The following is a 26,702-nucleotide window of genomic DNA, read 5'->3' as shown; positions in this document are numbered from 1 at the left end:
AACTGCCAGGGTAAAAGTGCCACCATCCACAATGTTCCCATCATCAGGTAATTAGTTGAGGTATCTACACACACATGCCACTGCTAACACAGTTCAGAGAAATCTCTTTCCCATCAGAGCTGAAAATCCAGTGTAGGCGTCAAGAAAACAGTTTGGAAAAACCATAGCAAATGATCTTAAATAAGAGATGTCTACAAATAAGAGATGTCTACAAGTTGTAATAAGGACATTTCTCCATGTTCAAAAATCTATCTACCTTTTTGGGGGGAAAGTCAACTGAGTGGTGTGTCTGTCTAATTCTGTGATCTGTGCCCATGTCCAGCTTCAAAGACTGTTGTTCTCAGTTTGACTTAAAGCCATATTATCAAGCATATGTCCACCCTCCAACAAAGAATAAAACCCTACCCAGTGGGTCAGCAAAGGTTTGAAGTAGATTGTCCCATGCACAGGTATGAAAAACATTGACTCATGGAGTAAGTGAGGCATAGGTGTGGGGCATGGAGGTCCATACCCATTTGAGCCCCAACTCAGCTCACCACATGGCCCCATTCTCTGTCCTCCCCATAACATCCAGGAATGGACCCTGGACAGCCATATTGTGCTTTGTGCCCCTGCCCCCAGCTTTTATGGGGTCATCTGACCCAATGTGAACCAAGCATACTTCATTTTCTGTGAATTAAGAATTGAGACCAAGAGAGAATCTAGATGGTTGATTAATGTTGTGAGAATTGAAACCTAAGAACACAGAAGTGGAGTTGGCCATCGTTTGCTATAAACAACAAGGAGTGGAGAGACAAGCATAGGGTAAATACAATTCTGGGGCAAGAGAACCACTGGCTTCTTCACGTTTCCAAGCCCTTCCAGGGAGTCAGCTACACTCCAGCCCTCAGGCTGTGTAAGACCAATGCAATTCATTCAATTCCCAACCATCTCTGGCTCTTGCAATGAGCTGCATCATTATCCCTGCATTGTTCCTGGGCATAAGGAGAAGGGCAGAGCCAGCTGTGAGCAGTGATGGGGTGTAGCTTTTGTGGGCAACACAGCCGTGGTGATGCAAAGGGGCTCTGGCTCTTCCCAAAGAACTCAACTCACAGGCCACATTGACATGAGCAAATATAGCAGGAGATCCCTTGAGGAATTGCACTGAGCACCAAGATACACTAGAGGACGGTAAGCCTGACTTGCACCAAGTTCTCGGTAACTTGTTAAGCTTCATAAAATTTCACAGAAACAAGTATTGGGTTGTTGGTTTTTTTGTTTTGTTTTGTTTTTTGTTTTTTTTTTTTACTTTACAGTCTGTGCTTTTTGTGGATTACTTGTTCATCAGCAATGGAAACCTTTTTAGCTCCTACTAACATCTTGCCCAGATGCTCAATATACACAGCAGATAAAGAAGAGCTCCTGCACTGTCCCCACCCATCACTGTCTGCCCTGGGCACCATGGAATGGAAGGCACAATGGATAAAGTACCACATTTGCCATCCCAGAAGACTGCCTGCTTTCCCAAGAGGTAAACTGTTACCGGTTACTGTAAAAAGCTTTAATCAGCTATTCAGTAAGACCACACATTTACACAGTGGATTACAGATTTCAAAGAGGTGTACACCCAGTTGATTATGTTGACAAACTCAAGGAACTTTACCTTAGAGACTCTGGAATCCCACAAAGGAGATGGTCATTGATGAGGGGTTTCCCTGATTCAGTTGGAGTCAGTGTCTATGATTTCAAACCTTCTCACTGGGTGAGTACTTCAAGCCTGCCCAGGGGATGAATAACTTAGAGCACAAATGGAATATTAATATTATTCTATCCTCCATGCACCAAAGAAAGTTTGACTAAGAGCTCCAGGTTAACCAGAGTCCTTCACAGAAGGGAAGGACTAACATGTATCATTTACTTATAAATTGGCTCCATCTGATCTCCCTGATAAGCTGCAAAGGGAGATAATGCTAAATTGTGTGGGGAATCTGGGGTACATTGAGGGGCCCTCCACAGGGCCTTGGCTCTGACAGCTTCCCTTTGTGGGCAGTTCCCACTTGGAGAACAGCAGACCGGAGCCAAGATGACTGACCACCAAGGTAGGGATTACAAAGCAGGTGCCCCTGGAGCCACAATCATACTTGGCTTAGGGTAGCTGAAAGCCACCACAGGTCCAACAAAAGTCTAGCAATACCTTGAAGGCAGGTGTACATTCAACAGTGGGTGACAGATAAGGACCCTTTCGACCTCAAAATTATGCTGCCAGCTGGCAATATGCACAGAGAGAAGGCAGTGGGGCTGCTGTGAAGCGGAGCTCTCTTACGAAGATTGCTCTGGGTCAAGGCAAGGGCCACAGAAGCTGCTGAGGCTGTCAGCTGGCAGTGCGGGACCTGCATGACAAACACCACCTCTGCTCTGGAATGGAGTGCCCTACTGTCAGGAGCCTCTAAATTCATCCGGAGAGCATTGCTATCAGAACACCCTAGGGAAATTTTCCAGAACACTTCTGCTCCTCACATTTAGAACTTGTCTCCACTGCTCATAATTTAAACATGCACTCCGGGAGCCAGTGGCTGCCAACAGCCGACGAGGCATGCAATCACAGGCCACTGGAGCCTCATTCCCCAGGGGGCCCAGGCCTGCGTTTCCCCCCTCACGCCTGCCTCCCTTTCCCTGGAGAGAGCAGCAGTAGACCACCATCTGATTGGGCTGGCCTCGCACATCCAAACACGCATGCTTAGGATGTGACTGGACTCCCTTCATTTTCCGTGCCTTTTTTTTCTCCCCTATGAAAGCACAGAGTTTCTAAAATGTTCCTAAGTAAAATGAAGATCTGTAGTTTTGGGGCCTTCCCCACATCCATTCCCCATTGAGGTAAGAGCACCCTGAGTCTCCCCTGGGGAGAGCTACATCCTTATCCTCAGCGTGTGTGGTTTGTGTTGAATGACATCATCAGCTCCACTCTCATATACCCTTGTCCCACAGCCAAAGGTAAAGATTCAAGAGGGGCACAATTCAATGTGAGCCAGCGAGAACCTGTCCAGAGTTTGTGCCAAAAATACTGGGAAGGGGATGTCTTTTCAATATGGGACTGTATAGTTGGCAGCATGAAAACAGGGGCTACAGGTAGCAATTTTGTCCTAAATGGGGAGAAGCTGACTTAGAATGAAGCCAACACAAAGGAAAGCAGATATGAAGGATATCAGATCCCTGATAACATGCACTGAACCTCTGGAATCAGCCCTAACTGAAGTCTACCCCTGTATTTTTCAAATATGTCAGCTGGTAATTTCCTTTAATTTGCTTGAGCCAGCTTGAGTTGAGTTTGTACCACTTGCAGCCATGAGTCTGAAGACAATTTACCTTATTCGGTAATCCCATGTCCAAGAATCTCTTTTAATGACTAAGAAATGGAAAAACACGTTATGGGGTGCCTGGTTGGTTCAGTTGGTTAAGCATCCAACTTCAGCTCAGGTCATGATCTCATGGTTCACAAGTTCAAGCCCCACATTGGGCTCTGTACTGACAGTGGAGAGCCTGGAGCCTACTTCATATTCTGTGTCTCCCTCTCTCTTTGCCCCTCCCCAACTCGTGCACTCTCTTCCTCTCTCAAAAATAAAAACATATTTTAAAAAAAGATATGGAAAAACACTTTATACACAAAAGGTTCATCATAGGTTTATGTAATTTATAAGATCAAAACACTGGATGCAATTTAAAAGTCCAGTAACAGGGTGATGATTAAAGTACACTCCATTAAAAAGATTAAGCTACATGTAAGGTATTTCAAAATGTTGACAAAAAGTACATTTAGTTAATGCTTCTATGAGCACATTAGTTAGAATAATGATATTGATAATAAACACATAGGTGGCATGATAGGTGTCATCAGCACTGGGTGCCATGAAAAAGGATGGGCCTATGTCAGGAGGCATCTGGCTAGCACAGGTGAAAACTTAATGGGGAGGTCAGAAGAGGCTTCACTGCAAAGATGACATTTGAGCAAAGACGTGGAGGAGGTGAGGGAGTGAGCCATGCAATCACCTAGAAGAAGAACCTTCCAGATAACAAGAAGGGTCAGTGCAAAGGCCCTGAAATAGAATGTCTGGTATGTGTGAGGCCATTTTGCCTGATGCAAGAAGGAGTGGAGGAAAGTTATGTGAAATAATACATTTCCTTATTGTTTGAGCAAAAATATGAGGTAGAAAAGGGTTATACATGTGTATAACTAGCTTTACAGTACAACCATGTTTTTAAGATGCATTGCAAACAACTAGAAAAAAAGCTCAAATGGTGATAGTGGTCAGTCTTTAGTGGGTGGGGATATTTGAGTGGATTTCTTTCCTATCAATTTTTTTTGTATTTTCCACATTTTTCTACAACCATCATACATGGCCATTCAAATTAGAAAAAGGAAATCCATTTTATTGGGGGGGGGGGGAAATTACCCAACGCCTAACAATATAGCCAAAGATCTAAAACAGAAGAGTGGAAATCAGATTTATGACGTACACTGGGGGGCAGGCTGCAGGGCTTCTGGCTAACAGGAAAACGTACTATCATACATGTCTTCATTACAGCTCAGTTTCTGAAATCCATTTCTCTAAGCTAAATCACCTACCTGAGTGGACTGCTAATGCCCCAGAGAGTTTGCAGAAGCACACATCAGGGTCAGGTGAGCCAGGGTGTGGCACATAAGTAAAATGTCCCTCTCTGTCCATGGAACCTCCTGTCTCCCAGGTTTTCTCTTGTCCTACACTCTACTTTCATTTCTGTGTCGAAGGGGTAATAACAGCTACACTCCCAGAAGCACACAGACAACAGAAGTCTTAAATAAATATTTATACAGGTCTGGTCAAAGACCTTCCTCGACTAAGTCACACATGGGCCAGAAAGTCCATCAGACTGAAAACTCAAAATTCAAACAGAAAGACAGCTGGGAAACGGAGCAGACCCAGGCAACCCATTGTTAGGGCAAAGCCAAATGCAAATCACGCAGTTGAATAAGCCCCAAGCTTGAGAGAGGGGTGTGGAGGTTCAAAGTGCCTTGGAAATGCACAGAGAGGTGGGAGCGCCAGCAAGGCAACTGTGGTCTGAGCCAGAGAGCCCCTCAACAACGTTACACAAAGAATGCCATTTCCATTGCAGGCTAGATTTACGGCAACAATGAGGTCCCATCTGTCATTCTCTCCTAAGTAAGGCAATAATTATCTTGAGCCTTAGCACTCTTTAGCAATACCCCAGGCCGCGTAACACCTCCGAGTTGCTAAATTATGTGGCCAGTAAAGCGCTAATAAATCAATCCCACTTTAATTAAACCATCTCTGTCACTCAGACGCCTGGCAACCACCTCACCCACAGCTTCATAATTAACCCAACTTGAGAATTCTTTCCATCACCACCTTCATCGTGCTTGCTACTGCCTAGACGGCAGAAGAGGTGGAGCTGAGAGGAGTCAAAATTAACTGATCTACGTTCCAACTCACTTCCACAGAGCGTCCAATAACTTCCAGACTCTCTCACACACAAACAGATTAGACTACAATCATCTGCGATAGGATGCTGAATTCAGTTATCACTGGCAGAAAAGAGGGAGAAGTGGTTTGAAAACTCAAAACTGCTTTGCCCATTAGACTACTCCTCCTCAGTCACAGCATAACAACTTGACTTTGTATTTTATCTGTTTAGACCAGAGTTGGCAAAAGGGCCACCTGAGGATGAAATTTGAAAGTTTTTGTTTGACCTATATAGTACTCTTCAAATATTAGAGTTGGCTACTGCCATTTTAAAATCAGGAGACTTCATGGGGCGCCTGAGTGGCTCAGTCGGTTGGGGGTCCAACTTTAGCTCAGGTCATGATCTCACTGTCTGTGGGTTCGAGCCCCACATTGGGTTCTGTGCTGACAGCTTGGAGCCTGGAGCCTGCTTCAGATTCTGTGTCTCCCTCTCTCTCTGCCCCTCTCCCACTTGTACTCCATCTCTCTCTCTCAAAAATAAATAAACCTTAAAAAAAAATTAAATCAGGAGACTTCACAAATTAAAACAAAGAAGAAGAAGACCTGGATTTTTGGCTTCCCTGGAAAACCTGAGATCAGCCAGTGTGGGTCTATCCCTTTCTCCCAGCGAGGCCATTGCTGGACAGGGCATGTGCTCTTGGTCACCTGCCTCTCCTGCAGCATCAGACCCAGGTGGCCTCCCTTACCTGCCTGGCCACCTCTGCTATCTAGCTGACCCAGCAGGCTTGATTATGGGACTTTAGATGCAGCCCACGAGCAGCTTAAGGGAAAGGACAGTAGATTCATCTCCATATCTGCAGTCCTCAGCAAAATGCCTGCCAGTCATTGTGCTGCTTGGACAGTAGACTCTGGTGTTTCCTACTGTAAATTACAGTAGGAATTTACAACAAGCTCTACCATGGACTAGGTTCTAAAGCCGTTATCATTTCTGTAGAGCTTCCCCAGAATGGAGACCCATTAGTTAGTCCCAGGCCTGCGATGGACACTTCCCCCTACCTTCCTGGGCTCTGTCAGCCTGTAGACAAGCAAAGCCTTGCCAAGACCCCAGGGATAATCGTGAGACTCTCCTTCTCTCTTTGACATGACCTAGAGGTATGTGGTCATGTATAGAAAGTGGCCAGATGTTCCCTCTCCCAATTACATACCCACAAGACCATCTGTAACCCACAGCAAGAGAGGATTTGAAGAGGTTGGAGAATATTGCCTTTGTGCTAGTGCTGTGGAGGTCCAAATGTCATTTAATAGTGGCCTGGGCCACTTTACAATGAAAGATACATTTGCATTCAGGTTTATAAGAGGGGGCAACCGCAAAAATGTCTTGCCTAGACTCCTCATATTCTCCTAGCCATCCCCCCTGCCTGTACCTCTGCCCCTGCATCCATGACATGCAGCCAGAGTGGTTCTGCTTGTTGTACTCCATGTAAAGGCCAAAATCCCTGTGCACTGACCTCCCCCCCACCACCAGCCACACCAGCTCACTGCTTTCTAGCCCAGGGGCCTCCTCACTGGCCTCCTGCCAGGTCTGGGCTCTAGCAGAGAGCATTCCTACCCCAGGATGCAAATGGCCCACTCCATTCCTTCAGGTCTCTGGCCAAAGCTCACCTAGGCCTGTCCCGGCCCCCCTATTTAATACTGAAGCCTGCCCCAGTTCCCACATCTTAGTTCCCCCTGATCTTGCTCTACGTTTTCTTTAACCAGAGCACATATTATCTTCTACCCCACTATCTGATTTCTTATTCATAAATATTGCATACCATTATGCCCCCCTCGACCCATTAGAATGTAAGCACTACAAAGTCCATAAGCTTTTCTGCTTTGTTTCCTGATGTCTCCTACATACCTATATCAGTGCATAAACACATGAAAGCATTCAGATTGATTCCTTGATTGATTGACTGATTGAAACAACAACTTCTCCTTAGCTCCAGCTTGCTGTGAACTGAGTCTTCAGAGAGAAGGCAGACAGGACCACAGATTCAATACATTGAGGCCCATCTGTGTTACCAGGCAGCCATTCCATCAGCAATTGGATTGACAGTTAGCACTTTACGGGGCACAATGGAGAAACTGGCCTCTATAAGGACCATTCTTTCAAGGAGAACTTGGAGCATTTGCAAATTGCAAATACCTAGGACTATGGGAAGGGCAAGAACAGCCCTAAAACCAGAAAGCCAAGAACTAGCACAGAATAGCACAAATGAAAAAAATTAGAATGAAAACAACCCAAGGAGAGTCTTCCCCCCAAGGAGAGCAGGGCACCCTGACTGCCTCCGACACACACAATATATTCACCCTGCTTCAGTTAGTGTAACATGAAACACACCTGACCCCCATTCCAGAACTAGAGTCAGTGTTACTGGAATGTAGGCAGGACAACTGCCACTCAACAGGAGATACCTAGTTTAGACAGGTTCTCAGAAGTACCACACACACAGGAGGCACCAGCTCAGGGACAAAAAACCAAGAGCCATGCTGGTTTTCTCAACCACACACACCTTCACTTTGCTTCTTCTACAAAGAAGAGGGAATGAAGAGGAGGGAAAGCTGCTTGAAGCCCTGGCTACCTAACTTTTATGAATATTTATGGACTATCTTCAATCAAGTGAACCATCTTCCCTCACTTGTTGGTACACGGACTCCAAAGACCTCACTGACCAGAACAAATAATAGGATCAGGGTTCTTGCTGAATGTCAATTACATATTTTCCACTACATGTGATTTGACTCCTCTCTGTGCTGTCCCTGTGATCCCAGCATGGCTTTCAAGAAAGTAGTCTGTTGCCTGTGAGCACTGGGTGTGCTTGGGCATCCTCAGACTACACTCAGACCTTGTCCTGCGACCCACCCTGTCCAGACCAACACGGACAGCCTGAGCTCACCAATTATTCTTTCATTTAACAAACAAATGTTTACTGAGTATCTACTACATGCTGCCTACTGTTGCGATGGGCTGGCGATATCGCGGTGACTTGCTGAACGATTTGATGAAATATGCCTCTTAATGCACTAACTAGCCCTTCATCACAGAACACTGCTATTTTCACCTAGTAAATAAAGCATTCATTCAATAGAAAACAGAGATGGGGAAATTTTTACAAAACAGAACCCTCACAGTTGGTCTTCTCTAGCCTTCTGTTCTGAGTGCAGTTGCTGCGAAATGCAAGCCTGAATGCTCACTCACAGCCCATTATTTATTTTTAAATTTTTTTTTAATTTTTTAAGATAATTGTCAAATTGGCTTCCATACAACACCCCCCAGTGCTCATCCCAACGAGTGCCCTCCTCAATGCCCATCACCCACTTTCCCCTCTCCCCCACCCCCCATCAACCCTCCATTTGTTCTCTTCAAGAGTCTCTTATGGTTTGCCACCCTTCCTCCCTGTTTGTAACTATTTTTCCCCCTCCCTTCCCCCATGGTCTTCTGTTAAGTTTCTCAAGATCCACATATGACTGGAAAAGTATGCCATCTTTCTCTGACTGACTTATTTTACTTAGCATGACACCCTCCAGTTCCATCCACATTGCTGCGAATAGCACGATTTTATTCTTTCTCATTGCCAAGTAGTATTCCATTGTATATATAAACCACATCTTCTTTATCCATTCATCAGTTGATGGACATTTAGGCTGTTTCCATAATCTGACTATTGCTGAAAGTGCTGCTATAAACTTAGGTGTACATGTGCCCCTATGCATCAGCACTCCTGTATCCCTTGCTCATGGATTAGAAGCACAAATACTGTTAAAATATCAATAATACCCAAAGCAATCTACACATTCAATGCAATGCCAATCAAAATTGCACTAGCATTCTTCTCAAAGCTAGAACACACAATCCTAAAATTTGTGTGGAAACACAAAAGACCCCAAATAGCCAAAGTAATACTGAAGAAGAACACCAAAACAAGAGGCATCACAATCCCAGACTTAAGCCTCTACCACAAAGCCGTAATCATCAAGAGTGTATGGTATTGGCACAAAAACAGACACATAGACCAATGGAATAGAATAAAGAACCCAAATTGCACCCACAAATGTATGGCCAACTAATCTTTGACAAAGCAGGAAACGGTATCCAGTGGAAAAAAAGACAGTCTCTTTAGCAAATGGTGCTTGGAAAACTGGACACCAACATGTAGAAGAATGAATCTAACTTGGCCCAGGACTCCTCCTCTGCCACCCAAGGCTCCCACCTCTACTGCCCTCATCTTGTACCACACAGAAATGATCCTTGTCTTCCCCAACCAGCTTATGAAAACCTAAGTCAGGGGTTATATTGTATTCAACTCTCTATACCCAGGGCCTGTGAAAGCACTAGTACCTAGTTGGTGCTCAATAATTGTTTACTGAGCAGGGTACCTAGGTGGCTCAATCACTTAAGCATCTGACTCTTGACTTCAGCTCAGGTCATGATCTCAAAGTCTGTGAGATCAAGCCCCATGTCCGGCTGCACACTGACAGCACAAAACTTGCTTGGGATTCTCTCTCCCCTCTCTGCCTCTCCCCACCACTCATGCACATGTGTTCGCTCACACTGTCTGTCTTTCTCTCTCCCCCTCAAAACAAAGTAGCATTTTTTAAAAATAGTAATTTCTTACTAAAAAAATAAATAAATGCTTGAGTAATCCCTAAACCTAATAGTAATGTCTGGTTTTTATTTAACATGCAATGATTAATTCACACCAGAACCAAAAGCTAATGTCCTGGGCAATGAGAGCTAGCAATAGCATGGATGTTGTCACTTAAGGTCATCCTTGTAAGATCACTAAGATGGTCCTTCATCTGACACATAAAACCACACAATGGACCCCTTTGGTTTAAAGAGTTACTAAAGGAATTAAAAAAAAAAAAAGAACATATTATGGGGAAGAGGAGTACACTAAATAAGACTTCAAAAATTTGGCTTAATGAAATGGTGCTGAATAAATATTTACTCAATGGCACTAAATCAAAGCCATTAGAAGATCATCAGCATTATCACTTGGAGAATAAAAGTCAAACCTGATAGAATAAAGACCTTCTGCCTCCTCCCTTCCTACCGCTCTCCTCTACGAAACCCACCAAAGCATGGAATGCTAGAGAAAAAATATAATGATCAAAGAAACTAGCCAATGGTCAACCTTGAAGCCCCAATTACAAAGAAAATCTACAAATACATTAAAATTTACATTATACTGAGGAAGATGTTGAGAGCTGATAATATACCTGAATCTAATCTTAGGCAGAGCTCAGAGTTTTCCACAATTTGATGCTATAGCTTATCTATAGCCCAAACAATTACCACTTACAGGCATAACAAGTTTGGTTGTAAGTAGATGTGGCTCCTGATCCAGAGCCACTCCTTAACCTTTTCCCCATAACCCGCACACTAGAGAGAAAGGGAAGTGAAACTAAAGGAGTAAGGGCTCAGACACCCACTGGTGTAAGTATCAAGCAGCTGGAAAACCAATGGCATTTTCAAAGAGAAGAGCAGAGGTTGCACAGCGGACCACGCAGTCTTCTCTTGCTCACAAGGAAGCAAGATGCTTGTCAAGGTAGATTATCAAGATTTGAGGTAAAGCACCCTGGGAAAAGATACTCAAATTAAAACTGCATGCTGCTCCTTTCATGCCCACCTCTCCATAAAGCCCCAGTTTTTGAACAGTGAGGTACTGGCAAACTGGCAGACAGAATCAGAGAAGCAAAGAGGATTAAGATGTGCATTCAGCATACATAAAACCACCAGGCACTAAATCAACACACAAGAACCAGTTATTTCTATATTAGTCACCAACAGTGAGAAAATCCAAGTCTAAAAAGATACTATTTTGAACCGAAAAAGTCAAATATCTAGAGATAAACTAATGAAAATGGTGTAATACCTCTGCCTAGAAAAATAATAAAACATTACAGAGAGAAGTTAAGGAAGACTAAATATATGGAGGGATATACAATGTTCATAGATTACAAAATTTGATATTAGCAACCAAACTTCTAGCAGGTTTTTTGTGAGAGAATAAGATGATTCTTAAGTTTAAGTGGAACTTGAAGAGTCAAGAATAGCTAAGATAATACTCAACAACCAAAAAACCTGGAAGACAGTCATGACCAGATATCAAGATTTATTTCAAAATCTTCTGCTAATTGAGACAGAACAGTATTGGCAAAAGGATAAACCAAAAGACCACAGAACAAAATAAGATCCACATATATGTGGTCACTTGATTTATAACAAAGGCACTGCTGAAGTATACTGGGGACAAGAAAGGTCTTTTCAATAAATGGTACTGAGACATTGACTCTACCTCACCATACACAAAAAACAACTGGAGACGTTCTGTGGGTATATATGATAAGTACAAAATAATACAGTAGATATCTATTTGAGACATGTATTTCATAACACTGGAGAACATTTTCATACCTTTGGGGGAAGGACAAGATTTCTTAAACAGGAAATAAACACATTAATCATAAAGGTAAAGATCAGTAAATTAAACTACATTATAAGATCCCATTAAAAGAGCAAAACAGCAAGCCACAGAGTGGAAGAAGATATTTACATACTAGTAACTAACAATGGACTGTATCCAGAATACATAAAGAAGCCTTACAAATCAATAAAAGAAAAACAACCCAAAAGGAAAATGGGCAAAAGATTTAACAGGCTTCTTATGAAAAAAAAAATGATATACAAATAATGAATAAACACATGAAAATATGCTCAACTTCGTTAGCAACCAGGGAAAAGAAAATTAAAATCACAAAGAGATACCCCTACAGAAGAAAAATGGCTGACCATTTCAAATGCTAGCAAGGATGTGTTCCAACTGGAACTCTTAAAAACTGCTGGTGGAAATGTAAATTGGTATGAATGCTTTAGAAAACTGGCTGCCAGTATCTATAAAAAATTATCTCACTCTACGATGCAGCCATTCCACTCCTAGATATATACCCAAAAGAAATATATATATATGGATATGAAAAGACACTTACAAAACCATTCACAGCAGCATAGTTAACACAGCACATTTCCTAATTGTCAAACTGGAAACAATCCAAATGTTCAACCGTAGAATGGATAAACTGGTGGTATATTCATTCTATGGAATAGTAGACAATTGTGACAATAAATGAAATACAGCTACTTGTAGTTACATGTATGAATCCCGACAAATAATGACAAGGGGAAAGGAAGGAAAATAAAGCATTCACTGAGCAGATGATCTATTTATGGTTCTGTTTGTATAACATTCAAAAAACAGGCAAAGCAACGTATGGTGGTAGAATTCAAGATGTGATTACCTCTGGCATAGGGAGTAGTGAGTGGGAGGGGACAGAAGAAGGTCTTCTCAAGTAAAAAGATGAGTAAGTGTGAGTGGTCATTACACAGGTACATTCATTTTGTGAAAATTCATCAAACTCTCATTTTGATCTGTGCATTCTTCTGTACGTGTATTATACTTTAGTTCTTAAGAAAGGAACACTTACAAATCAGCATTTAAAAAAAGCAAGAGGGGGTGCTGGGTGGCTCAGTTAGTTGAGTGGCCAACTCTTGATTTCAACTCAGGTCATGATCTCACAGTCCTGAGTTGGATCCCCATGTTGGGCTCCGTGCCCAGCATAGAACCTACTTAACATTCTCTCTTTGCCCTTCTCCCGTTCATGTACACACACTCTTTCAAAAAATTAAATTAAATTAAATTAAAATAGAATAGAATAGAATAGAATAAAATAAAATAAAATAAAATAAAATAAAATAACCCCAAGAGCCTAAAGGATAAGAGCTAGCAATTTCACAAAAAGACTTTAAACAGCCAATAAACTTAAGATGGCAAAATTGGATAAAAGAAAACATCAGTTTTATTTCATCTGTCAGAATGGCAAGAATAAAAGAACTTTTTAAGTGCCAAGGGTTGGTGAGGGTATGGGGATACAAATTCTCTCCTGCAGTGCCAATGGGAAAGCCTCTTTGGAGGGACACTTGGAAATGTTTAGCAAAATTTATAACACAGATCCAGTGAACCCAGCAGTTCTACTTTGAGAAATGTATTCTGTACTTGTACTGGCACAGGTGCAGAAAGAATACACACAAAAATGTTTATTACAAATGCATAACGGCAAATCATTAACCACATAGCCATTCATAAGAGAGTAATTTAATAAGTCATTGTACATTCATACTATGGAATGATACCATAAGCTCTTCAAAAGATTTGTAATGATGCAAAATGTAATGAGTGATGAAAGGAAGTCAATTAATAGAGTGATTATTAAAGTGTGTGTGTGTGTGTGCGCGTGTGTACACATAATTAAGAACACACGTATGCAGATAAAATGTCAGAGAAGTTATGTAACAGCCTGTGGATGGCGATCGCCTCAGGAGTGACTGGCAGTGGACGTGGGAAGGACGCCTTCATTCCACTGCATATCCTTTTGTGTGCTTTGGTTTTCTTATTCTGTGCATGTGCCTTCATGTATTCTCAAAGTGGAGATAGAGGTTCATGTGCCACAACCAAAGAAAGAAGCCTAATGCCTTGTGACATGGCCGCTGTGGATGAGTTATTATGTGGTTGCTTGCTGTCTTGGACTTAAACTGGATTTAGCCAAAAAGGACTTGCGCAGAGATTTGAGCAGTGACTGGCATTTGAGACTACCTGGGCCTGCTCTCCAGTGAGAGATCAAATACATCTACTATTTGTCAACACCCACAAAATAAAATAAGAGATCTCCCAAAATCAAAGCCCCCCAAATAGGACCTTTCTCCATTTGCAGCAAACTGTTTTCTTTCCAGCTGAGTATGACACTAATGGAGACTCAAGAGGAGGAGGAACAAATGTGAATATTCTCGAAGACACAACTGTCCTGGACATTCACTGGGTAGACACAAAGGTCAGGAAACTTATCTTGCACTGGTTTTGTGGGTCAGGTACTCAACTACACTGCCTCATTTGTTAGGGCCGGAAAACTTCTAGGTTCTCTTTTTTAAACACTGCTGTCATACCTGAAGTAGTTAATTGCAAAACCTTAGCATTCTCATCACTTAAAATAATAAAACTAGACCCAAATAAGATTTGTAATAGAATACGGTAATTTACTCAACAAATAGGAAAGCTTGTGTTAACTGATGTATTTTGGGATAACCAAGGTCTGTTACATTCCAGTAAAGTATCACCAGCTTTCATTAACCTTGAGCATGAGTTGTTATGGCCTACAAAATGATAGAAACAAGAACAAAAGTGAAGAAATTTTAAGGCTAGGTTCTAAGTCAACAAATGCATTAGCCATAACAGGTGCCATGTGAGCATTCTGAAGGGAGAAGAATATACAACAGCAAATAAAGACATCATCAGATCTATCATACAATCAATACAACTTCACAAGAGAAGGCTAGGGATGAGTCACGTGAAGAAACATGGAAGATACAGCCCTCTAAAGTGATTTACAGAGACACCACGATGTCACTAAGCCAAAGACCCATAGAGCAGCTAGTTACCCTGATACAAATAACCTGAACTGAGCTCCGATAGGATGTTATAGATGGAAAGCTGTGTTTTTGGCATTTTACATGAATGGGGACAATCTCCCAGTGATACTGAGCTATAAATCAAAGATGAATCAGTGCTGATGCCCCCAAAAGAAAATAAGAGTAAGAAATCAAGCTTTTTCTTGATCCTATGACAATAATTCTTCCCTGGATAGGATCAACTTTATTTCTACTCAGTGCTGACAAATAACTCATAACTAGGCATCAGGACAGTGAAGTAAACATTTCAAAACTCTCTGGCATGGTTGGCCCATCCAACACAGAGTTCTTCAAAATAATTTCTCAGAACACTATAGGTTTAAGCACTGAGGGATCACACAGTGATTTCTTCTCTCTCTCTCTCTCTCTCTCTCTCTCTCTCTCTCTCTCTCTCTCTCACACACACACACACACACACACACACACACACACACCCTCATTTCAATTAGAGCAACTTCCTTCTCACCTCTGTTAAAAATTAGGTCTCTCCATAAATAACACTTTTCCAAAGAAGACCTCCAGATGGCTAACAGACACATGAAAAAAGATGCTCAACATCACTCATCATCAGGGAAATACAAATCAAAACCATGATGAGATACCACCTAGCACCTGTCACAATGGCTAAAATTAACCACACAGGAAACAATAGATGTTGGTTAGGATGTAGAGCAAGGGGAACCCTCTTACACTGTTGGTGGCAATGCAAACTGGTGCAGCCACTTAGGCTGTATGGATGGCACAGTATGGACATTCTTCAAAAAATTAAGAATAGAACTACCTTATGACCCAGCAATTGCACTACTAGGTATTTTTCCAAAGGATACAAAAATGCTGATTTGAAGGAGCACATGGACCCAATGTTTATAGCAGTGCTATCAACAATAGCCAAAGTATGGAAAGAGCCCAAATGTCCATCAACTGATGAATGGATAAAGACGGTGTGTCATATACAGTGGAATACTGGCAGTCAAAAAGAATGAAATCCTGCCATTTCCAACAAGGTGGATGGAACTGGAGGGTATTATGCTAAACGAAATAAGGCAGTCAGAGAAAGAAAAATATCTTATGATTTCACTCATATGTGGAATTTGTGAAACACAACAGATGAATATAGGGGAAGGGAAGGAAAAATAAGATAAAAACAGAGAGGGAGGCAAACCATAGGGACTCTTAAACACAGAGAACAAACTGAGGGTTGCTGGAGGAGAGGTGGGGAGGGATGGGCTAAATGGGTGACGTGCATTAAGGAGGGTACTTGTTGGGATGAGCGCGGGGTATTACATGTAAGTGATGAATCACTAAATTCTACTCCTGAAACCAAAACTACACTATATGTTAACTAACTTAAATTTATATTTTTTTAAAGGGGGATCTGTCAAAATTTAACTGCATGGATTCATTTAAAAAGAACACTTGAAAAACACTTATATAAATGAAGACTTCCTATCCATATCAATAAGGGGGATGGTCTTCACACTGCATACCATCCTTTGTAGGTAGGACTAGTGCTCTAACCACAGTCACATCCCCAGTCCCTAGCCCAGATCAAGCCTCTGATACAGTTACTGCCCATCAGCAAAGTAAGGTCATATTCTCGTTCCATACTCAGAGATGGTCCTCAAAGATGTCCATCAGCTACCACCAATCAATGGGACCCACAACACTCAACTTTGTGGATACCATGGAAACTTTTCCTGGGATCTACACAGACATATACACTAGATAGCTGTTTTTGCTCATTCTGCTTTCTTTTTTCTTTTGGTAAAAGAAATCCTCTTTTCTTTTTTGGACTCCTTTCCTTCCCAGGAGGGGTACCTTGCCTTCAGGGACAATGCAAGGCCACCACATATTGGAGAGCTGGCCTGAGAATGAAGAGCTGACACAGAAGAAAGGAGAGAGGACAGAAAAGGAAGGAGGCAGGAAAGAAGGAAACAAACAGAATTCTGACAATATCACTTGAGGCCATGGATCCAGCCAAATGCATTCTGTAATATGTTCTCATTTATTTTGCTTAAACTAATAAGAGGGCTTTCTATTGTCTGTGTCTGGAACACTCTTGACTGCTACAACATACGTACACCTCTTTCAATCAGATCACTCAATGCTAAGGCTCACACTCCTCCCCCACTCAATTTGGCTTCACTTCAAAGATAAATTAGGAATCAATTCACAGGAGGATTTCTTCAAACAATAAGCTCCTCTCAAATTATAAATAGCCTCAGTCTTAAGACTCCAATTATATTCAATTCAACAACATAGAAGGACACACAATGGGTAAAATATAGAATAGGATAATGGCTAAAATGATATTGCCTGGTTACCGTCTCACTTTGCACTGACCTTTTCTCACTTGTATTTATTTTCTTACAGTCGAAAGCACACTTCTAATGGCCAACCAAGCTATGGCTTGACCACATAACAGGGGGATTTCTGCCAGCTCACTCTCTACCATGACCTTGTCTCACTACCAAGGTAAGAAGGGGAAAAAAGCCTAAGATACGGAAGTAATTTTTATTCAGGAAAAAAAAAAATCCCAAGAATTCTACTTTATAGATTTTTAGAGAGTTTTAGAATATTTTTACCAGAGGTCCTCAAGACCCCAGGTTTGGTGATTCACGAGAAGGGCTCACAGGATTCAACATGTAATTCTACCCATGGCTGAGATTTATTACAGCAAAAGGATACAAAGCCAAATCAGGGGAGGGAAAAAGTGCATGAAGTAAAATGCAGAGAAGACAAGGCAGAAGATTCCAAGAGGCCTCTCCCAGAGAATTCAGGAAGGGTGTGTTTAATTCCCCCACCAAGTTGTGACAACACGTGCAAAGTGTCGTCTACCAGGAAAGCTTGTTAGAGTCAGCACCCAGGGATTTTCTCAGGGGCTCACCACGTAAGAACCTTCTGTCTAGCACATACCAAAATTCCAGAGTCCCAGAAGGCACACAGGTGTTCAGCATAAACTACACTGCTTGCACAGAACGTTCAGGCTCAGTGAGCCTCTCTTACCGCTGAGAGAAAGTTTAAAATCAGTGTAGAAAAGTGTTTATTTGCCAGGTGCCCAACATGCCACCCAAAGACAAACCTTGCAAGCAGGCTTTTCTAAGGACAAACAGGCACATGTGCTATGTGCACACCTTTTCTGCACAAGACCAAAGCCCAATTCCTCACATTAGGGTGACAGCTGAGCCCTGAGACATGGAGCGGCTTGCCCAAAATCACATAGCACAGCTAAAACTAGCACCCAGGTCTCCGAATTTGCAGAGTGGGGAAAATACGGCCACCCTCACCCTCAGCTTCCAGACACATGCACACATATTTTCCAGTGAAGTTCGCTTCTAAGGCTGTAAATGAAGAAGACACAAAGGCAGCTGTGATTCTCAGTCCACAAATTCTCCATGGCAACATTAATTACATCCATCGGTTGAAAGTTTCACTGATGGAATAAATATAACGTTTAAGCTCCTACCACTATCCTTCCTCTTAGAAAAAGACACCTTTCTGACTCAATTTAATTTGAAAACTCCAAGCTCATTATCACTTTAATTAAAATCATACATTTTCACTTAAGCTAGAAGAGTCCTCAGAGGTGGTCTATCTAGTACTATATCTCTATTTAACAGAAAAAGCACTGGGCTCCAGACAGGGAAACAACTTGATGGAGACTGCATCAACACGTGCCACAGTCCTGCTCTCCTGACGTTAAGTCACGTGCCCTCCTAGTGCGTCTTGCTGTCCTATCAGCCCAAGCTCGGAGCTCAGAAGGCCACGTGCTTATTGCAGGGCCCTAAGTGCATAATGATCTGAAATGTGTTCCTGCTCATGACCTGTGCAGGGAAGTGTCTACAGTTCCGTAAAAAGCCAATATTCTTCATATAAGAGAGCTAATAAAAATGCTATACTGGAGGAGACTTCATAGGACATTTACGTGCTATTTGTATGCATTCCCTTTTAAATATTCACAATTACCCAGATGTAAAACACAGTGCTGAATCTGCAAAGATTCAACATGCCAGAGACATCTATGACCCACAGATGAAGCCACTGGGTTGACCATCAAGGGGCCTTCCACACTCTGTGGACCTGCTGAGCAAGCTGTGCATGTATACAGGAAAGAACAATATGGGGCTTATTTACATGTTCAGAGGAAACAGAGACTTTAGGCTTCCCTGCACATTATCATTGCACACCACAAAAAGACAGCCAGCCACAAAGGCACATGAAGACCAGTCATTTCTCTTCAGCACAGATTTTTATTGTGTGCAATCTACCAACTGGGAAAACCAAAATGATGAGGATGTTTCCACAGTCTAGTATGAAATACAGGTCAAATTTAAAAACTGATGGACTGAAGGAACTCAGTCTAGACAGTGACATTCAAGCTGTATGAGAAAAGTGTAAACCCACTGCTTCTCAACTGGGGGCATGTTGGCCCCCCGGGGGACATTTAGCAACCTCTGGGGACCACTGTTTGTCGTCACAGCTGAGGAAGGGGGCAGATACTCCAGGCATCTTGTGAGTAGAGGCCAGGGCTGTCGCTCAACACCCTATAATGCACAGGAAAACCCCCTCCACAAAAATGATCTAGCCCCAAGTATCCAAAGTACCAAGGTTGTGAAGCCCTGCTTTCAAGAGATAAAGGCCAATTCGCAGTTCTCGACAGTATCTGGATAAATTAATTCTGAGATTTTTGTGCTGTTTTAAGTGTCGAATACGAGGATAAAGGTAAATTCAATTCAAACGATAAAATGGCATTAAAGGCATAATTCAATTAACCGGAGGAGTCCAGATGACATAAATTTTAGACAGAGTTTTAGTTTGTTTAATTCAGTGCTTTAAGGCTCGTGTCCCTTCATTCTGCAAAACTTCCAATGCCGTTTGGCTGGAATTTGGTCATTATTCTTGGGACAGCAGGTGCAGATCTGCCTCTATTATTAGAGCTCCCAGGGACTGAAGGACCCTCTGTAAACCTGGAGAAGGACCCACAGAGCAGAGCTTGCTGAGACAGCCAGCAACCGTTACACGGCCTTCAGGCCAGAGCCTCTAGCTACCGCTCAGCAGTTTGTATCTTTAATTACATTTCTAAGGGTTTCGAGTAAAATTTTCAAAACCACTATGAAAACACTGGTAAACCAAGGGAGCAATTAGGATTGAGAAATAAAACCCATATTGCCAAACAGTAAAGAAGGAGCAGATCCTGGTAACTTAGGAAACCGAGTAGGTGAATACAATAAAGATAAATAAGATCTGTACATGGTATGTTTACAGAAAAAGAAAAACAGCCAAGCATGAAGACAGCAAAACACAGCCAGTGCAGGCTGTACCAGAGACCAGGGGAGGTGTGTTCAAACATCACCTTCTCCAGAATTATTTACTACCTGCCAAGGACTTTTGTTCTTCAAATTTGCTCCCAGAAAAAAATTTAAAAAATAAAAAATAAAATAAAATAATAAAAAACATATAAAAAAAACTAATTTGCAATCAGAAAACACCTATTTAGATGAAGAAATTATCTGAAAACCAAATGGGAGGGTAAACTCGTTAGTGGGAGCTGATATGCTTGCAGGTTTCCCAGCTGATTGCATGATTACATGTGATACAAAGCCCCACATACAGCTGTGCAGGCTGTTCACTGCCCAAGGGCTTCCTGTCACTGAGAGCAGAAACCCAGGCCAGTGGGCCAGCCAAGCTGAGCACCCTGATGAGAGAAGCATATCCACACTCAGGAAAGACTTTTATTTTTCTAATACGCTCAAAGGTACCTCACAGCAATTAGAGTGCATAGTAGAGACAAAGAGGCAGGAACCACTTGCCAAGAAAGGCAGCCCAAACATGTGGGAATGTGGGGAGAAAAAGGGGCAACATAGGGTTCCTGAGCATGCAGAATGAGGGGCCAGATGGAGGGTGGGGGAGGGAAAATCACCTACTTGCCCTTGGACTTTTTTTCAGCATGGCTTGGGTGAGAAGAATCAAGAAGGAAATGATCACAAAGCACAAGTACAGATATTTGGGGATAACTTTACAAAGATGCTTGCCCTAGGGGCACCTGGGTGGCTCAGTCAGTTAAGCATCTCTTGATTTCAGCTCAGGCCATGATCTCGCAGTTCATGGAATTGAGTCCCATGTCAGGCTCCGCGACTCTCTCACTCTCTGCCTCTCCCTTGCTTGGGCTTGCTCGCTCTCCCTCTCTCCCTCTCAAAATAAACTTAAAAAAAAAAAAAAAAAACAAACAAAGATCCTTGGCCTTGATTTTTCACCTACAAAATGGAACCTGGTTAAAGCAGTCTGGAAATAAATCCACCTCAACCACAGTCAGAGGTCCCCCACCCTCAATCCCTACCATTTCTGCCTCTGTTCATCCAGGAGGCAAGGCTAAGAAACTGCCCCCTCCATTGTCAGACAATTTCCCGGGTCATGCTTACACCTGCCTTCATTTTAGTTCTACACTCATTACCGAGGGCCTGCGGTGTGGGCAGGGTTGCAGGGCTGAAGTGAACACAACAATCCCTGCCCCTCAGCTCATATTTACTGGGGGAGACAGACACATAGGCAGGATTCATGGGATTATTTCATGCCATGCCACCCATGTGTCACATTCCTGCAATAACACTCTCTCGCCTCAAGAGGTTGGCCATTGCTCAACCCCTAGGAAGACACAATAAGTTTGCTGGGCAGTCTGTCTAGTTTGGCTGGGAGGCAACAGAGAAGATTTCACCAGGGAGCCTAGTTCTATTTCCAGTTGGGTAGGATTTCACCAGGTAAGCAGAAGAGAACATCCTATGTTAAAACAAGGCAAGTTTTGGGGAGACAGGCTTCCAACTAGTGCTGAGCCTCAGGACAATCACTAAGCTTAGGGAGGGCCCTGGGACTTGCCCCCCAAGAGTCAGGTCCAGGGACATGGAGAGATAGTTCTCCATGTCAAGAAGAATGAAGAAGGACCTTGGGCAATGCCTATGCTTAAGAGGTGAGCAAAGATGGAAGAGTCAGGGAGAAAACAAAAGGAACCATGTGAGTGGACAAATGAGAGCTGGAAGGTTTAGTACCTTAGTGGTTGAGGGAAGGGTTTTCAGAGGTTGACCATCAACAACGTCCATGGGTGGATAAGCCCCTGAGGAAAGGACACTTGACTGGTCAGTCAAGGGGGGCATGAGGGACACAAAGTGAGAATAGAGGGGATATGAGGATTTTGAAATCTCTTGGTGATCTGAAGGAGAAAGTCATGAAGTATTAGGTAGGGGATTATGACCTGGCTGTGAAAGTCTATGAAGTGGTTTTAGTCATCCACGAGCCTGTTACTGAAATATTTCTCACTAAGCCCTAAATTAGGATACCAAAAATGCCGATAAGGCCTTTTGAAGCATGTTTTTGGGAAAGCTGCAACCCTAGTTTAAGGGCTTGATCCCAGATGAGCCTAATTTTAGCTTGCAAGGTAGGCTTTCTCAATATAAAAGGCTACCCATTAAGTGGAAGTAAGAATTTTAACCTTGAACAAATGGCCCAGCAGGACTCCTTACCAATCAAGCTGAATGCCTTTCAGAGGCCAAGATTTTCTTTTTAGGAGAGAAAGGTCTCCCACACAAACCAGCAGGAGAGGGAGATAATGGCCTAGCCTCTCCTGAGCCACTCGGCTTACAAAGCTGAGGGTTTAGGGCCTGCAGGGGACAAACCTTCTGAAAATCTAATGCATCTGCAAACGTTTCAAGTCCCCAACAGAAAGGGCAACTGTGCACTTGCAGACAGGTCCACCTCCATGCTTCTGATGCACATGGTGTCCTTCCTTCCTTCTCCTGCTATAAACACTGCCTCAAGATGAGAGGTAGGAAGAACCCCTTAAAATCCCCTCAGCTGAAGTATCGTTAAACAAAGACACTAATATGTGCTCCCTGCTGAAATGCTGCACAGCGAGCTATTTCTAAAACTTGTAAATCCCTTCAGCCATCCCATCCACACTACTAGGGTCCACAACTACCTTATTCTTATTTGCAGACCCCTCCTCCAAGCTTGCCCCAGTGCTAAGCAAAGAGGCTGACACAAAACAGCATCCAATAGATATTTCCTGAACTGAAGGCAGCTGCCATTTTTTTTTTTTTTAGCATTTTAGATAGACATATACAGGTCGCATACACACACATATATACACTACACACTATAACACACCCACACATACCCCCCCCCACCCCGCACACACAGAGAGATGTAAGCATCAACTCTAAATCAACTTCTCTCAAGAGCCAAAACCTATGTTCTTTATGGGAATCACATCATCTCTCTTCTGGATGGTCCTTTCCTTCCCCCAAAAGTCCCCTCTATTAACCAAGGTCCCGGCAGGGAGCAGAAGTCACCCTAGAAGCCTCAAAAGAAGAGACTTTACCTTGTAGGGTTAAAGGTCAAAACTGGACCCAGTAAGTCACCCAGAAACCAGTAACAGTCAGAAGCAGTTCCACACTAGGGCTGGAGTGACAAGGGGAGGAGACAGTGTCCCCAGAGCCAGCAGGAACTGGATCCCTGCAAGGGGTGATACCCCAGAAAAAAGTTACCATATATGCCAGAGGCTCACAGCCCAGACTGAGAGAGTAGAGGGAAGTGTCTGGACCACTCTCCCTACTCCCTGCTATCTCCTCCAGGTGTCCCCAAGGTACTCAGGCCACACCCACACCAGCTGGGAGTCATTTCCCCAGCTCTCCCCCACCTGTCAGTGTGAGCAGCTGTGCCCACAGGGTATTTACTTCTGTCCTAAACAAGGGGAAATTATGGCTGACTGACTCTTTTACCCCTCCAATGTTCCTACCTTTGATAATACAGTTATATTTGTTTCATAATTTCAAAGTAAGAGGAAGAGAAAGGATGGTTTTCAGATGAGATGTGCACTATTTTGGCAGTCTTCCATTTAAAGTCTTGATCACAGGATTTAGCTAGAAAAAGCAAAGTCCACATATAGATTTTTCTCACACTATTTTGGGTTGTGGATTTGCCCATTTCAAAAACGATTACTCTCATCAAAGCCAAAGAGGAGAACCCAGACTCACCCACCTCAGGGAAGAGCAGACGTTTTGGTTATGTTCATGGCTCCACTGCACTGGTACAGCCTTTCTGGAACCAGAAATGTAATGGGTGACATTCATATCCACCAATTATATTTACATCTTGCTACACACACGAGCTGTGAAGCATTTACCACGTGGCTAGATTTTGCATGTGTAATGTCGTGTGCATCCATTTGGAGAAGATTAATTTGATAATGAATTGCAAAAGGCATCAGACAACACTTCCCCATGGTAGAGCTAATATAAAAAATAGTGTACACATCCAAAATAATATTAATATGCAGCTGTGACTACTCTCCATCTATCTTGTCCCAGTAATCTGAAACACAGCCTGGACATGGTAATTCTGATCATGTAAAACCTCACAGCCTAAGTGGATTATAAATAACTAAGTCTGTGTGAATGTGCATATACAAAGCAATAATTTCTCGACAGCTCAGCCAAGTGGAGCCTACCGTGTTCTAAAGAAAGAGAGGGGTAAAACGAGACTGAGTGCTCTATTCCCCAAGAGCTTCTTCCATCCCCAAATTCCCCACCACAGAGATACAAACCTCTATCCTGAACCCATCCAGTATTTAAATAGACAATCAGAAAAGGAAATAAAATGGTTCAATTATTCTAACAGGAGATCAAAAGAAAGCATAGAAGTTTCCAGCAGGTACAGTGCTTGGAAGGAACCCCAAACAGTAGGATGGCATCAAACCCTCCTAGAACTGGAGGGGGGTCTAGTGTATCACCCCCACCCCACTTTACTACAGCAACCTCAGCTATCCTGTGAAAGCTTCCCCACAGCTCCCAGCTCCAGCTCAACTCAGGTCCATTCAAGGGGCAACTAGTCCCATAAGAGCTTTCAATGCAAGAAATATCACTAAGTTTTCCAGTTTTTCCAAAACACATATAATATGGACACAGAATTCTTTTTCAAAACTCCATTTGTTTTGCTCATACTATAAAATGGACGTAAAACCACTCCACCATAAACCTATTTACCTACAAGACTGAGACCCTATAATTACCTCTGGTAATTTTTCAGGATGATTCCTCCAGGATATTTTCTTTGCAAGTAAATCTGAAATTTCTTCCACAAAGTACTTTTTGAGGGGTTAAGAAAAATGGACAGCCACCGAATTACAAAGTTCTGGATTCACCTGAGTTCTCAATATTCCTGCTGTCATCGCTGAATCACGTTCATCCCTTTACCCCCTAATCTCCCCTTTAAGAGGGACCCAATGGGAAGGGCAAATACTCTTTCAGGAATAGCGTGGTCAGGTTGGCTGCACACGGCCTTGAGACAGACACTCGTGGATTTGAATCCAGTCATGACCCTGTATCAGCCATGCGACAGGACAAATCATTCAATGTCCCCAAACCTCAGCTTTCTTATCTGCAAAGTGATATAATGACTTGAGAAGTTGTGAAAATTAGAAGGAGTATGAGTCACACAGTGAACCACTTACTTCTTACTGCATGAGTATTTCTTGCTAATCTCTTTCTCAAGTACTTCTTGCTAAAGAAACAAATTTTTGGCCCTTGGTCAATAATAATGATTTCTTGGGGCTCCTGGGTGGTTCAGTTGGTTAAGCATCTGACTTCAGGTCAGGTCATGATCTCACCGTTCGAGAGTTCGAGCCCTGCGTCGGGCTCTGTGCTGCCGGCTCAGAGCCTTGGAGCCAGGCTTTTTTCGGAGCCTGGAGCCAGGCTCCCTGTGTCTCCCTCTCTCTCTGCCCCTCCCCTACTTGCTCTCTCTCTCTGAAATAAACATTAAAAAATTTTTTTCAATCCTATAAAAAATAGTAATGATTTCTTACATATGACATGAAAGATCTCAAGATACCAAACTGGGAAATCTAGTCATAAAATAAAGTAAAATAAAATAACAAGAAACAAGAAATACCATATGTATCAAAGATTAACTATTAAGCCAGAAGATTTGGTACCTAAAAGAAATCTCAACCCCAGGCTTTAATCAAGAACTTCAGTAAACAGCAGAAGTATTATATGTGTCCAATTACTCAGTAGTAAAGGAATTTTCTTAAATTGAGAAGATGCATTTTCATGGCACATTAAAAACTCCTCCCTAGACCTCAAGGACTTTTTATAGGGAAGGAAACAAAGGTGAAACGAGAATTCATTCAGGGTCGAAAATTAATTAGTCCATATCAACCCACAAGTCACAGCCATCAATTTAAGAGACATAACACCATACTCTGGATTTTAATTAGGAGGGTTATAAAACTGTTTAAGAACCAAAACTTAACTGTCAAGCCCAATTAAGCAGGTTGATAGAACATACAGTGTGATGCTACAATGTGTTCTTTTTGCAAAAGAAGAGTAAAATAAAATCCTTGTTCAGGGCTCACCAGCTTCGCTCCAAAATATATAATAATATATACATAATATCAATGATTCATTCATTCATTCATTCATTCATTGTGCAAAGGATGTCAGTTTTGGGAACGTTAAGAAATTAATCTGGAACTGGGCCCAAGATCAATGCTTTTATAAGTCACCACACAACCCTGGGACAGAGGCAAGAAGTGGATGGTGGATCTGGCTCAGTCCAGCTCTGGTCAACTTCCCTCCCCAGGAGGGGTTTCATGAGATGACCACCGAGGCTCAATTCAGTTCCGAGATCCCATAAAGAAGACAAACCTCCTGACC

At 42.6% G+C, this 26,702-nt stretch overlaps 1 protein-coding gene across 4 annotated transcripts in view; it reads right to left on the bottom strand.

Annotated features, from left to right (window-relative positions):
• Positions 1–26,702, bottom strand: part of TMEM163 (transmembrane protein 163) — a 263,560-nt gene that overhangs the window by 126,779 nt on the left and 110,079 nt on the right. The window lies entirely within an intron of this gene.

Source organism: Neofelis nebulosa, chromosome 2, assembly GCF_028018385.1.
Source record: "Neofelis nebulosa isolate mNeoNeb1 chromosome 2, mNeoNeb1.pri, whole genome shotgun sequence".
NCBI classification, from domain to species: domain Eukaryota; kingdom Metazoa; phylum Chordata; class Mammalia; order Carnivora; family Felidae; genus Neofelis; species Neofelis nebulosa.
Note: the sequence above shows the minus strand (reverse complement) of the source record. Positions and strands in the feature narration are given on the sequence as shown.